General features: G+C 36.4%; 1 pseudogene; it reads left to right on the top strand.

Moving 5' to 3' along the window:
* The first annotated feature begins 2,519 nt into the window (after nucleotides 1-2,519).
* Nucleotides 2,520-3,381, top strand: LOC100068064 (serine/threonine-protein kinase 35 pseudogene; annotated as a pseudogene).
* Nucleotides 3,382-14,120: the final 10,739 nt, after the last annotated feature.

Here is a 14,120-nt window from a genome sequence, read left to right as displayed (position 1 = left end):
AAGTATCTCTTTTGAGCTAGAATACAGAGACTAGGCATGACTTCTCCAGGCACTCTGCTCTCCTGCTCTTGTCACCCTGTAAAACACACATTGATACTGCAGAGCCTCCAAATGGAGCAGGGAATAAATTTCCATGTGCTAAACTCTTGAGATTAGGGCATTAATTTATTACTTCAGCATAACCTAGTCTCCAGATTGATACAAATATATATTGAATTTGGAATGAAAAAACCTGAGTTTCAGTCCCAACTCTTTTACAATCTTTATGATTTTGATAGTGTCAGGTAATTTAGATGAACAATTTACCCAGGAAGTTAGTGCTCACTAAATATCTACTTTTTCTGCAACATTTCTCACCCTAAATTGTACTTAGTTTGCAGCCATATGACTAATTCTGGTAATGGACTGAGAATAGTAATGATATGCATTCCTTATAGCTAGAGGCAATAAAGAACTGATATTCTGCTTTCATCTCTCTTCCCCTGTCATGAAGACACAGAAGCCAAGTGTTCCAAATGGTATGAGCTATAAGGTAGAGGATCATGGCTTGAACCACAATCGACTCTGAATGATTGAGAAGGAATGCTTTATTAATTTAAGCAATTGAGATTTTATGGTTTATTTTTAACCTCAGCATAGACTGGCCTATCCTCATTAATTAAATGGTCTTTTTAAAATATCATTCCTTGATTCCTTGGTAACTACCATGTTTTCTGGAGCAGTGGTACTCAAAGTGTGATCTGCAGAATTGTGCTGAATCACAAACTGTGTGTTACCAGTTAGCAATTAAATAAGTAGAGAAATTGAGAGTAAGACTGTAAATACTTTTTATAGCAATTGAATATTGCCATGACATCTAAGCGTGTGATCATGTTTCTAGTGAGCCATTTGACTTGTCTTTCATAGCTTTACTATATTTTATTCTATTGCATTTTTCCATCACAGATTTGAGGAATAATAAGGAAACTGGCCACTACAACACATCAGGCCCTTGGAAATGATGAATGAATAAATTAAAAGGTTTGTGTTCCTCATAGAGATGTAGTTTGGCATGACTTTAAAATAAGATTTATCGTTTTTGGTAAACATGACATATACTCAAATAATGTACATAACATAGTGGAAAGCAGAGACAAAAAAGCAAATTCACCAAAATTTCACTATCATTAACACTTTAATGAATTCTGGATATCTACTTAGACACACATGCACACTTTGAAACTAAGACTTAACTGTATTATAATAGACAATCCATGCAATATGCCTTTTCAGTCAAACATATATCATGGACAAATTTACATATCAATAATTTCAATTTTACTCATTATTATTGATATATACCTAGTTTTTCATTGTATGCACATACCATAGTTTATTTAATCAGTCCCTCATAGATACAAATTTTATTTCCAACCATTTATCATTCATGACAAACGGTAAACGTCTATAAACATACTTATGAATATAGATTTTCACATGCATATCATGTTCCTTAGGGTAAACTGCATAGGATCCCTGAAAATAGGTATTCCTATCTCATAGATTGTATTGATTCATGGTCCTTTAAACAAGGCTCATTTCTTGACCATTTGTTCAAACTGAAGAATTTTTTTTTAAATAGTTCTCAATTTTGCATATTAGGGATCCATTTTCTTCACCTACTCCTAGAAGTAATACGGTTCTTAGGACCTGCATACATGTGATAGCTAATAGTCAGCAATTACTAACATTTACTTTTATATGACTGGGAGCAAGCCAAGGACAAACCCAGCTGGCTAGCAAAGCCTCCAGCCCACTCTCGTGTATGGTTATAAGTACAAGAATTGGAGAGTGGCTGTTTTGTATCTGTCCCCCGGCCAGCAGGTGCAATGGGATGAGACTAAATGTTCCTTGGTGAGCCCATACCTTTACGATCCATCTGTTCGAGTAGGAAGGAATGAGGCAGGTGGGATTCTTCATGCTACAACAGGGCCTAGACAGAAGCAAATGGAAACAGTGATTTTAATCATCTTCGCAGAGCTCTAACTCAGATTTTGTAATTCACATTGAAATTACACTCACATTGCCATGAAAGCTATGACTAATAAAGGGTGAATTTTAAAACAAAAGTCTTTTATCTAAAATTTAACGTATATTTTTTCATGAAACTTTACATCCGGTGGCGGCCAAGCCCCCAGGCGAGACCCACCTGTCACGGCAGCGGCCGCACCACAGCCTGTGGGCCACCGCGCGAAAGCCTGGATTACGAGGCGGAGGGAGAATGCCTCAGCACGCGGGGGCGGTCCGGAACATCCACTGAGACACCCTGGAGCACGTGGAGCTGGCACTGAACAAACCCTGACCAGTCTCAAGTGGTGCCATCAGAACGTCGTGCATTCTGAGCACTGCATCGTGCAATCCGAGGAGCGCGTCGTGCAGATGGAAAAGGTCATTGCGCATTTGGAGGAGTGCGGCATGCAGATGGGGGTGTGCCTCCGACCATTTTGGAAGAGTGCGTCGCGCATTTGGAGGAGTGCGTCATGAGTCATGCAGATAGGAGAGTGCATCACGCAGATGGGGGAGTGCGTCATTCATTTGGAGGAGTGCGTCTTGCAGATGGCGGAGTGCGCCGTGCATTTGAGGAGTGCGTCGGAAAATTGGCCAGCTGCGTAGCGCAGCGGGCTAGCAGCATTACTTGTGCCTGGTGGAGACCTCGCACAAAGGAGAGGGTATCCTGGATTAAGCTGAGGACCTCTGCTGCCTCTGGTTTGTCCCTAAATTCTGTGAAGGTGGAGAACTGAATTGGTGTGTCCTGTCCCGGAGGCCCGACCAAGAAAAGCTTCGTGCTATAGCTCACGCGCGCCATTGCCTTCTTGCACACAAACCACATCTTGCACAAGGACGCAAAGGTAGACACAGCTCATCATGGAGCGGCCTGGCACCCCCATCCTTAAGGGGTCCGACTTTGGACTATGCAAGGTTTGTGCAGGGATGGCCTTTGGAGCCAAACAGGACGATCAAGACAACAAAAATGCGAATGTGAGTAAATACTGGCAGCCCTCAGGCTGCGGCTCAGACTTCGACATGGCCCCTGAAGTTTGCAGGGGACACTACATGCCCAAGGCCAACATCTTTGTCCAGGAATTATCATTTGGGCAGTGATAGAAAGAATCACTTTCCTTGACTCTGAGACCTATATCAAACAGGGGCCCGGGGTCATCCCTGTTCGTGAGGCACTGCTAGAACACCCAAAGATGGAGTTGCATATCCCCCAGAAACGCAGCACTAACATATCTGGGGATTAAGCAGTTCTTGTAAAATATGTTAGCTGTTAACCCACATGACCGACCTGATGCCTTTGAACTTGAAACCGGAATGAACCAGGTCCTAGGTGCTGCTTAAAATTGCGGACAAAGCATCTTGGGCTTTTTTAAACTAGGTGAGTGTACTTTTTGTTCTCCCTGCACACTTACTGGAATGGATACTTCACCCTGGGCCCTGGGACAGCCCAGTGTAGTGGCAGGGTCAAATAGAACGAAGTGCTTGTGGCCAGCCCAGCCGGTGGTGCAACGGTTAAGTTCGCAGGTTTGGATTTGGTGGCCCAGGGTTCGCTGGTTTGGATCCTGGCACGACTTGACAAGCCGTGCTGTGCCAGGCGTCCCATATAAAAAGTGGAGGAAGATACTCACAGGGGGTTAGCTCAGGGCCAGTCTTCCTCAGCAAAAAGAGGAGGATTGGCAGCAGATGTTAGCTCAGGGCTAATCTTCCTCAAAAAACAAAACAAAACAAAAACCTAAGTTTGTATTACCAAAGATCCCGCCACGTCTCTATGAGGTAAAATGTGGGATTATTTGAGGATGAGTTGGAAAGTGTAAAGAATTCTTCTGAGTGGTGGTTACATTTGAGCTGTCTCTAGTTACTTAGAAACACTTTATCTCATCATCAGTTAATAAATGCTCACTATAGAAAATGCAGAACAAAAAGTCTAGTTAGTTCATTTGACTTGAGCAAATTGTAAGTTAAAATGATCAAGAATTATTATTCTTATTTATTTATTTATTCTGCTGAGGAAGATTGTCCCTGAGCTAACGTCTGTGCCAGTCTTCCTCTATTTTGTATGTGGGCGGCTGCCACAGCATGGCTGACAATGAGTAGTGAGTGGTGTAGGTCTATGCCCACCAGGCCACCGAACTGGAGCTCACCAAACTTAACCACTAGGTGACGGGCCTGCCCTTGTTATCCTTTTTAAATGAAGGAGGACATTAATTATTTTCCTTAGGTTGTATAGCATGTAAGAATCACCTCAGGTCATTTCCTTCAAATTTCAAGGAGCTCTCTACTCCTCTTTCTGTTATATACGCACGTTCTATCAATCCCATTGTTTCAGTGGTATCTGGAAAAAGGAAAAAAAGGCCAATTTGATAGGAAACACCACGAACAGGAAGTTCATTCCGTAGGAAGGAAGCATCTATTGGCTAAAGACCCATTTTGCAGCTGTGAAAATGATGATGGGAAGAATAGATGTAGAACAAGAAAGGGAGTTCCCAGCAGTTTTAATTGGAAAGATTAGTAGCTCTTTCTGGAACCCGGAATCTTATTGTGGGACTGCCTATTATTAGTTAAATATAAATCAGAGACCACTTTGGTTCATCTTAGTGGATGTCTCTGCAGCATGGAAACACAAAGACAAAATGTCATCTGGCTCAAAAGTGGACATTCTGAACAAAGATTATCCAAGAAAGAGAAAGAAAATGAAGCAGTTTGTCTTATAACAGTTTCAGTCCATTTCAAGCCTTGCCTTATTGTGTGTGTGTGTGTAAATTCACACCTTTGGCACTGGAATGGAGGCTATAGGACCTCAGAGACTGGACCCATTTTTGGAAAAGAAGTCAACTTGCCCCTGTGACCCTTATGCATAATGCAGTGGTGTTTGTTCAGGGAAATCATTTTCTTTGGGCTAAATTGAAATGGCTGATATAAATATTCAGGGTCCCATTTTCTAGAAGAGGGTCTGAGACCTTAGTATTTTCTTAATTAGTAGATAGTCCATAAAAAGAGTTTTAGTTGAGTCAGCCTTTACAGGGATGCAGAAACTTCTTTTTTCCAGCTTTAGAGAGATATAATTGACATATAACATTGTGTAAATTTAAGGTGTATAACATGATGATTTGATACATGAAAAAATTGTGAAAGTTATCACAGTAAGATTAGTTAACACCTCCATCATCTCACACAATTACCTTTTTTGTGTGGTGAGTACACTTAAGATTTACTCTCTTAGCAACTTTCAAGGACTGTAATACACTACTATTATCTATAGTAGCCATGCTGTATATTACGTCCCCAGAATTTATTCATCTTATAACTGGAGGTTTGTACTCTTTGACCAATACCTCCCCATTTCCCCTCCCCTCAGACCCTTACAACCACCATTCTACTCTCTGTTTCCGTGAGTTCAACTTTTTTTAGATTTCACATATAAGTGAGGTCATATAGTATTTGTCTTTCTCTGACTTATTTCACTTAGCATACTCCTCCCAAGATCCAGCCATATTGTCACAAAAGGTAGGATTTCCTTTTTTTAATGCCAGAATTTTATGTATATACAAATTTACATCTATATAAATAAATATACAATATATGACAAATACAATACATATAAATAAATATAATAATATATATGACACATTTTCTTTATCCATTCATCTGTCTTTGAACATTTAGGTTGTTTCTGTATCTTGGATATTGTGAATAACGCTGCAGTGAACATGAAAGTGTGGTTATCTCTTCAAGATCCTGATTTCATTTCCTTTGGCTGTATACCCAGAAGTAGAATTCCTGGATAATATGGTAGTTTTGTGTTTAGTTTTTTGAGGAACCTCTATACTGCTTATCTAGAGTGGCTTTCCAATTTATATCCCCACCAACAGTGCGTGAGGGTTCTCTTTCCTCCATGTCCTTGGCACCACCTATTATCTCTGGTCTTTTTGATAGTAGCCATCCTAACAGGTGTGAGATAATATCTTATTGTGTTTTTTTTTTGCATTTCCCTGATTATTAGCGATGTTGAGCTCTTTTTCATGTACCTGTTGGCCATTTGTATATTTTCTTTGAAAAATGTCTATTCAAGTCCTCTGCCCGTTTTTTAATTGCATTACTTATTTGTTTTTTCTTTTGATATTGAGTTGTGTGAGTTTCTTTTATATTTTGGATATTAGTTCCTTGTCAGACATATGGTTTGCAAATGTTTTCTCCCATTCAATGGATTGCTTCTTAATTCTGTTGATTGGTTGTTTTGCTTTGCAGAAGCCTTTTAGTTTGATGTAGTCCCATTTGTTTATTTTTGCTTTTGTTGCCTGCTTTTTTGGTGGCGTATCCAAAGAATCATTGCTAAAACCAATGTTAAGAGCTTTTTCCTGTGTTTTCTTTTAGGAGCTTTATAGTTTGAGGTTTACATTTGTCTTTAATCCATTTTGATTTAATTTTTATGAGTGATATGAGATGGGGGTCCAGTTTTATTCTTCCACATGTGATTATCCAGTTTTCCCAGCACCATTTATTAAAGGGACTAGCCCTTCCTTGTTGTATATTCTTGGCTTCTTTGTTGAAAATGAACTGACCATGTATACATGAGTTTATTTCTGGGCTCTCAATTTTGTTCCATTGGTCTATGTGTCTGTTTTTATGCCAGTACCATACTGTTGATTATTCTAGGTCCACATGGATCTAAGATATCTTCAAGAGTTTGATGATGCTGTGTTCGTACTCTTTATTGCCTTCATAAGTGCATAAACTTTGATATTTCCCCCTCCAAGAATGGGTAGTAACAAGTTTTCAGCGTGTTCTAAGCAAAATTCTGCCCTGTATTCACCGTTATAATAACCTCAATCCCACAATTCTCCATTTTTAAATGCTTTTGCTATAGTCTTGCATAGAGCCTGAGAATGGCAGACCCAGCAACAAGTGTCCTTAGTAACTTCTTTGTCTTGAATAACAAAAGAAAAAAATTCATAAATTGAATCTATACCATATCATATGGTGGAAAAGTGACTAAGCTTGGACCGAATTCTGAGGTTCTGGAAAGGATTGCTTTGTCTTCCTTGCCTTAAATTGGTTGGAATTATGATGAAATCGGACTAAGCATTAAATCATAGCATTCCTCAATTCAACTCCAGCTCTGTCTTCCAGGAATAGCTTTTTTGAAGAAATGGTGCTGCTTTGGATTCTGCATCCAGATGGCAATGCAAAATGAGGAGAACTTCTCTGATAATCTTAGAATCTTCCCAAATGTTTGTTTTGAGTACTAAGAAATAAATTTGTAAGACTGGAACATGTGGTGGTGGAGAAGGCACAAGCAGCTTTTCTAAATTGATTCTCACTTGCAGAAGACAAATTTGTTTGCCATGTGACTTTTAAAACCATTCAATGATTTTATGAAGCAAATATTTCTATTATTGAAAAAGGATTGCTCATCATGCTGTGACCCTAAGTGTGTAATCTCCTCGAATTACTCTTCCCCTCCTGGATTTACGTGTCAAGAACACACACAGGCATGATATATTAACTTAAGAGTCAGTTCTTAAAGGCCTTAAATGAATAAAGCCTTACACATACCTCTTGGCTTGAATAACCTCATCCCTGTATATCTCTTAGTATGGCACCAAGAAACCAATATCCTGCTAGAGCAATGATCAGATTATCAAACTTCATAGATTATTAGATAAGCATATATGGCAATGCTTATTTCTGAAATGTGCTTATGAGCAGACAGGTTTGATATCTAAATGGCCAAAAATATTGTGACCTATATCCCCAACTTTACATTATTACTCCAACTCCAGGGTGAATCTATCTTTACCCTCACTCCTTTTTTTGTTGTTGTTTTCAAGTTAGTCGTTAGAGTCTTAATATCTCTCCAGTGATCTCAAATTGTTTCTCCTTCAAATATATAGATGGGTAGTTAAGCCCAGAAGGAGGCATTCATTTTTTCTTTGAAAAGGAATTATAAATATGACGGTTGTTGCAACTGGACTCTCAGACTCAAAGAACCCAACTAAATGCTGGAGAGACTGTAGGAGATTGGGTGATCTGAGTTGAGTAATGAAAGAAATCTTTGATTAGAAAGGAAATGATACCCATATGCAATATGTAACTGTGGGATTGGGTGATGGTGGGGGGTGTGTTTGTGTGTGCGTGCATGCACGCGCGTGCGAGATTAGATTATTACATAGCAAATGTTCACCACGTCCCAGGTGACCACAGTGGAAGCTGTACTTTCCTTTGTCTTCGATGTGGGGTTTTGCCAGTAACTTACTTTAGCCAATGGAATGTAGAACAAGCAGAAGCTCCAAATGGCTGTGTGGCTATGCTTGGTTTTTCAAGCTCTTGCATTTTGCTATAAGGATAAGGGCTGGTCGAATGAGGAAAAGAGTTACATAAAGCAGATTGTGATCCAGCATGCAGCTTGGAATCTAGCACAGTTGAGCTCTGCTTAAATCAGCCATACTCCAGCTGACCACAGACACATGAGTGAAATCTCTATTATTGTATGTCACTAAATTTTGTGGAGTTTTTATTATGCAGCATTATTGTGAAAATAGCTAATCTGATGTATATGTGTTTATTTTTAACATCCTTCTTTTTGCAGGACATTCTTTTACTGTTTCATAGTAGTGATTATGAGCATTAACTATAAGTCACATAACCTATATTCAAATTCTTGCTACTCTGTTTATTATTTCCTATGGGACTTTGGAGCTTAACCTATATAAGCTTTACAGTTCTAATTCACAAAATTCTGATAGTGTTATCTACCTCATGAAGCTTTTTTGAATATTAAGTATGACAGTATATGTCAACTGTGAACAAAATATCTGAAACATAGTAGTCATTATTATCATCTTAACTACTTATTCTCAGTACATAAGCATATGGAGTCAAAATATATTTATTAGAACACAGCGTTACACTGGACGACAAATGCTCTGAACTCTCAGTTACATATCTACTGGGTAAGCCATTTGTGTGCATATACACATCAACCAGTAGGTATTTCAATTGCAAGAATAAGGCCCAGGAGGATTTAATATGCATTAAAGGACCACTTCTAGCAAGTTCAATTTATTTACATAGCAAACATATCAGACCAGGCAAATTTTGTGATCATAAAATTTAGACTCTAAATTTCTTAAGGAGAGTAATAAGTGACATCACTCTATCGCAACACTAAATAACATATTGTAAATATATTCAAAATATGTATTTCTTAGTGGAAGAGGCAAATCAATATTTAAATATTCTTCTTTTGGTATCTTGCTGATGAATACCAAATAGATATTGATAATGGATAATTTATAAATTTTGTTTAGTCTTACAGGGTTTCTAATTATAAATTCTTAAAGGAGTTTAAAAAGAAAGCAGATTTAGAATTCCAAATTAAGTAGAAGTTGAAAATTAATCAAATCCTAGATCTCTAAGTCCCATTTTACCTTCTTATTGCTAAAACTTATTCTAATGTTTCATTAATGCATCACTGTAATAGATCTCCTAGTGGAAATGAGGAGGGATGGTGGCTAGGTAACTACCAGCTAGAGGGGTATAAAATGTAACAAAGAAAATTTGTGAGGGTATTGAGATTAAAGGGAGTGAATATGGTGCAGTGGTAACATATCTAAGTAATGAATTTTCATTCTTCTGCGTTCTGTACCCTTCAGGCTCTACAAACAAAGTCATACATAAATTGATTTTAAGATAATCAAATTAATGCATGAAACTATATAGGCAGGTCTTAAAATAAAAAAAATAATTAATAAAAAGTTTATTTCTGCAACATAAAGTAATAAAAATCTCATCTGTTGTGATCCATAAATTCATTTATTCTAAAAACACTCTTTTTCTTTTCTAGGTTTTTAGGAGACATTTTTTTAGAGCAGGTTTAAGTTTACAAAAACTTGAGCAGAAAGTACAGAGTTGCCAAACATGAGTTCTCCTTCCTTCCCCAAGACAGTTTCTCGGTTATTAGCATATTGTAATAGTGTGACAATTTATAACAATTGATGAACCAATATTGATATATTATTAACTGAAGTACATGGTTTACATTAAGGTTCACTCTGTGTGTTATAAAGTTCTGTGGGTTTTGACAAATATATAATGTTATGTGTCCACCTTTACACCGTAATACAGAATAGTTTCACTGCCCTAAAAACACCCTTTGCTCCACATATTAATCCCTAATCCGCTTATTCTGAACCCTTGGAAATCTCTGAGCTTCGCTGTATCTACAATATTGCCTTTTCCAGAATGTCATGTAGTTGGAGTGATACAGTATATCAGTGTCCAAGGTGGCTTCTTTCACTGAGTAATACACATTTAGGGTTCCCCCATGTCTTTTTGAAGCTTTATAGTTCATTTCTTTTTTATCACTGATAATACTCCATTGTATGGACATACCATAGTTTGTTTATCCATTCACCCATTTAAAGACATCTTGGTTGCTTCCAAGTTTTGCCAATTATGAATAAAGCTGCTATAAACATTTATCTGTAGATTTTTGTGTGGATATACCATTTTAACTTCTTTGGGTAAATATCTATGAGTGTAATTTCTGGATTGTATCATAAGGTAATATTAGCTTTATAAGAAACTGCCAAACTGTCTTCCAAAATGGATGTACCATTTGTCATTCCACCAGCAGTGAATGAATGTTCCTTTTGCTCCACGTCATCACCAACATTTGATGCTGTCAGTGTTTTAGATTTTAGCCATCTAATACGTATGTAGTGGTATCTCAATGCTGTTTTAATTTGCATTTCCCTAATGACGTATGACGTTAAACACATTTTCATATGCTTACTTGCCATCTGTGTCTTTTCTTTGATGAGATGTCTGTTCAGATCTGTTGCCCATTGTTTTATTTGTTTTCTTATAGTTGAATATTAAGATTCCTTGTGTATTTTGGATACCAGTTGTTTACCGTATGTGTATTTTGAAACATTGTTCCCCTGTTCGTATGTAGTCTTTTCATTCTCATATGTTCTTTTTCAGAGCAGACATTTTTAATTTTAAGGAAATACAACTTATCAATTTTTCTTTGATGAATCGTGCTTTTGGTACTTTATCAAGGTCATATAGATTTTTTTTCTATGCTATAGTCTAGAAATTGTATATTATTTTAATTTTATATTTACATCTATAATCCATTGTATGTTAACTTTCGTGAAAGGTATAAGGACTATGCCTAGATTCTTTTTTTTTCCTTGCATGTGGCTCTTTGCTTGTTTCAGCACCATTTGGTGAAATTACTAAGCTTTTTCCGCAGAATTGCCCTTTCTCCTTTGTCAAAGATGAGTTGACTGTATTTGTGTGATTCTATTTCTCGGCCCCCTCTTCTGTTCCATCAATCCATTTGTCAGTTCTTTCACCATTGCCACAAAGTTTTGATCACTGTAGTTTTATAGTAAGTCTTGAAGTCACGTAGTTAATATTGTGTTGGCTGTTCTGGATCTTTTGCTATTCTACACGAGCTTTGCAATTAGTTTGTTGATATCCACAAAATCATTTGCTAGGATTTTGATTGGGATTTTATTGAATCTATAGATCAAGTTAGGAAGAATTCACATCTTAGCAATGTATCTATATCCATAACTTGGAATATCTATTTTTCTCACATTTGATTGCTTTCATCAGAGTGTTGTTTTCCTTATAGATTCTGTAATCTGTACTTATTTTGCTACATTGATATCTGTTTCAATTTTTTTGGTTGCTGCTAATGTAGACAGTGTTGTGTTTTTAATTCAAAATTCAGATTGTGTATTGGTGCCATATAAGAAGCCAGTTGACTTTTGTATATCAACCGTGTATACTGCAACTATGCTATAATTGCTTATTAGTTCTGGAAGGTTTGTGTGTGTGTGTGTGTGTGTCTGTTTTGGCCAATTCTTTTGGGTTTTCTACATGGATAACCATATCGTCTGTGAACAAAGAGATTTATATCTTTATTCCCAGTCTGTATGCCTTTTCTTTTCTTGTCTAATTGAATTAGCTAGGACTTGCAGTATGATGTTCAACAGGAGTGGTGAGAGAGGACAGTCTTACTTTGTTCTTGATTATAGGAGGGAAACAACTAGTTTCTTACCATTAAGTATGATGTTAGCGCTAGGTTTTTATGTGGACGTTCTTTATCAAGTTGAGGAATTTCTTTCCATTCCTGGTTTGCTGAAAGTTTTTATAATGAGTAGGTATTGGATTTGTCAAATGCTTTTTCTGCATTTATTGATATGATCATATGATTTTTCTTATTTAACCTGTTGATATGATAGGTTACATTAATTAATTTTTAAATATTAAACCAGCCTGAATATTCCCACTTGGACATGGTGTATAATTTTCTCTGTACATTGTTAGATTCAATTGCTGATATTTTGTTGAGGATGTTAACATCTCTGTTCAGGAGAGATATTGGTCTATCATTTTCCTCCCTAGTAATGTTTTTGTTTGGATTTTGCCATTAGAGTAATGCTGTCCTCATGGAACTATGAAGTCTTTCCTCTGCTTCTGTTTTCTAGACTAGATGGTAGACAATGGGTATTGTTCTTTAAATGTCTGGTAGAATTCACAGTGAAACCATTTGGGCCTGTTTTTTTTCTGTTTGGGGAAGGTTGTTACTTGGTGCTTCAGTTTCTTTAATAGACATAGGCCTGTTTGAATAATTTATTTCTCCTTGTGTCTTTTTTGGTAGATCATATCCTTCAAGGAATTGGTCCATTTCATCTAACTTATCAAATTTGGGGGCAGGGAGTTGTTAATAATATTCCTTTAGTATCATTTTAATGACCATGAGATCAGTTATGTTGACCCCAATTTAATTTCTGATATTAATAATTTGGTCCTCTGTCCTTTTTTTTCTGTTTAGCTTGGCTAAAGTTTTGTCTATTTTGTTTCTCTTTTCTAGTACCAGCTTTTGGTTTCATTCATTTTCTCTATTAATGTCCCGCTTACAATTTCATTGATTTCTATTATTTATTTGTTTCTGCTTACTTTGGATTCAATATGCTCTATTTTTTCAAGTTTTTTAATGTTGAAGCTTAGGCTATTGATTTTAGATTTTCATCTCTTCTAATATATGTATTTAACATCGTAAATTTCTCTGTAAGCACTGCTTTTGCTGCATCACACAAAATTTGAAAAGTTGTAATTTCATTTTCATTTAGTTCAACAGTTAAAAAAAAATTTCCTCGATGCTGCTTTTACCCATGTGTTACTTCATAGTATGGTGTTAATATCCAAATATTCAAATATTTTGAGAGTTTTTAGCTTCTTTCTTTCATAGATTTCTAGTTTAATTCTGTTGTCATCTGAGAATGTACTTTGTATGATTTTTATTCTTTTAAATTTGCTAAGGTGTGTTTTATGATCTCGGATGTGGTATATTTTGTGGAATGTTCTGTGTGAGCTTAAGAAGTATGTGTATTTTGATGCTGTTAGATGAAGTATTTTATAAATGTCAATTAGATTCAGTTGATTGATGATGCTGTTCAGTTCAACTATATGGTTACTGATTTTCTGCTTCATGGATCTGTCAGTTACTAATATTAGGGCTTATGGTCTCCAAGTTTAATAGTAGATTTTTCTATTTCTCCTTGCAGTTCTATCAGTTTTTTCCTCACTTATCTTGGTGTACATTTCTTTGGTACATGCATGTTAAGAATCGTATGCCTACTTGAAGAATTGACCTCTTTTTCTTTATGTGATGTCTTCTTTAATTCTGATAATTTTCCTTGTGCTAAAATCTCCTTTGTCTGAAATTAATATAGCTACTCCCACTTTCTTGATTAGTGTTAGTATAGGATATTCTCCATCCCTTTACTTTCAGTCTATCTGTGTTTATAGTTAAAGTGGGTTTCTTGTAGACAACATATACATCTCGATTTTTTATCCATTCTGAAAATCCCTATATGTGTATGAAGCTCATTCACTTTTAAAATGATTATTGAGGGAGTTGCTTTATTATTTACCATATTTATTAGTATTTTGTATTTGTTTCCCTTGTCTTTGTTTCTTTTTTGTCTTTTATTCATTTTTTTTACATTCTGTTTTCAATTGAGCATTTTATATGATTCAATTTTTTCATCACTCTTAGC

Source organism: Equus caballus, chromosome 15 (assembly GCF_041296265.1).
Source record: "Equus caballus isolate H_3958 breed thoroughbred chromosome 15, TB-T2T, whole genome shotgun sequence".
Lineage (NCBI taxonomy): Eukaryota > Metazoa > Chordata > Mammalia > Perissodactyla > Equidae > Equus > Equus caballus.
The sequence above is the reverse complement of the archived record's forward strand: the minus strand, read 5'-3'. Positions and strand labels throughout refer to the sequence as shown.